We start from the raw sequence: 1,849 nt of genomic DNA, 5'->3' as shown, positions 1-1,849 counted from the left end.
TTTTGAAAAAGTGTCTTGCTGTATCACCAGGCTGGAGTGCAGTGGCATGATCTCGGCTTACTGCCACCTCTGCCTCCTGGGCTCAAACGATTTTCCTGCCTAGGCCTCCCTAGTAGCTGGGACTACAGGCATATGCCACCATGCCCAGCTAATTTTTGTATATTTTTAGTAGAGACAGGGTTTCATCATGTTGGCCAGGGTGGTCTTGAACTCCTGACCTCAAATGATCTGCTCACCTGGGCCTCCCAGAGCACTAGGATTACAAGCTTGAGCCGTCACGCCCCGCCTCTCCATCATGTTTTAACCTACCATGGGCCCCTCATCAGAAGCCAAGCAGATACTGGAGCGGTGCTTCTCATACTTCCTAGCTTGCAGAACCAACTAAATAAATCTCTTTTCTTTATAAATTACCCAGGTTTAGTTATTCTGTTATTGCAAAAACAAAGGGTTAAGACATAGGTGATCCTCTTTCCTTGCCTAACGCAGCCATGGCTCATAGTCCCAAGAAGCATCTGAAGCAGGTAGCAGCTCCAAAGCATTGGATGCTGGATACATTGTCCAGTGTGTTTGCTCCTCGTCCATCCAGTGGTCCCCACAAGTTGAGAGAGTGTCTCTCCCTCATCATTTTCCTAAGGAACAGACTTTAAGTATGCCCTGACAGGAGATGAAGTAAAGATTTGCATGCAGCTGTTCATTAAGATCGATGGCAAGGTCTGAAACTGATATAACCTACCCTGCTGGATTCATGGATGTCATCAGCATTGACAAGAAGGGAGAGAATTTCTGTCTGATCTATGACACCAAGAGTCGCTTTGATATACATCTTGTTACACCTGAGGTGGCCAAGTACAAGTTGTGCAAAGTGAGAAAAATCTTTGTGGGCACGAAAGGAATCCCTCATCTGATGACTCATGATGCTCACACCATCCGCTATCCTGATCCCCTCATCAAGGTGAATGACACCATTCAGATTGATTTGGAGACTGGCAAGATTACTGATTTCATCAAGTTTGATGCCGGTGAGCTGTGTATGGTGACTGGAGGTGCTAACCTGGGAAGAATTGGTGTGATCAGCAACAGAGAGAGGCACCCTGGATCGTTTGATGTGGTTCACGTGAAAGATGCCAATGGCAACAGCTTTACCGCTTGAATTTCCAACATTTTAGTTATTGGCAAGGGCAACAAACCATGAATTTCTCTTCCCCGAGGAAAGGGTATCCGCCTCACCATTGCTGAAGAGGGAGACAAAAGACTGGCGGCCAAACAGAGCAGTGGGTGAAATGGTCCCTGGGTGACATGTTAGATCTTTGTACATAATTAAAAATAACGTGGCATGATTAATAGCCAAAAAAAAAAAAAAGACATAAGTGATCTTCAGCCTGACACCTAAGTCCTCCTGCATCTGTGTTCAGAATGCTTCAGTTATGTACTTGTTTAATTAAACACAATAGTAAATCAAAATATGTTATTTGTGGGGAACTTATATTTCCTGGGAGGAGTTTTGGTGAAATAAATGTTCAGCGGTTAGAGATTTTCCTCCTTGTGGCAGGGAATGACTTTTCTGTTAGGCAATGATAAAACTTTCTAGGCCAGGCGCGGTGGCTCAAGCCTGTAATCCCAGCACTTTGGGAGGCCGAGACGGGCAGATCACGAGCTCAGGAGATCGAGACCATCCTGGCTAACACGGTGAAACCCCGTCTCTACTAAAAATACAAGAAAATTAGCCGGGCGAGGTGGCGGGCGCCTGTAGTCCCAGCTACTTGGGAGGCTGAGGCAGGAGAATGGCGTGAACCCGGCAGGGCGGAGCTTGCAGTGAGCCGAGATCGCGCCACTGTACTCCCGCCTGGGG

At 46.9% G+C, this 1,849-nt stretch overlaps 1 pseudogene; it reads left to right on the top strand.

The window, feature by feature from the left end:
* The first annotated feature begins 488 nt into the window (after nucleotides 1–488).
* Nucleotides 489–1,279, top strand: LOC105543493 (annotated as a pseudogene).
* Nucleotides 1,280–1,849: the final 570 nt, after the last annotated feature.

The sequence above is a fragment of the Mandrillus leucophaeus genome, unplaced genomic scaffold (genome assembly GCF_000951045.1).
Source record: "Mandrillus leucophaeus isolate KB7577 unplaced genomic scaffold, Mleu.le_1.0 Scaffold2831, whole genome shotgun sequence".
In the NCBI taxonomy this organism is placed as follows: domain Eukaryota; kingdom Metazoa; phylum Chordata; class Mammalia; order Primates; family Cercopithecidae; genus Mandrillus; species Mandrillus leucophaeus.
This window is presented reverse-complemented; position numbering and strand designations above follow the sequence as displayed.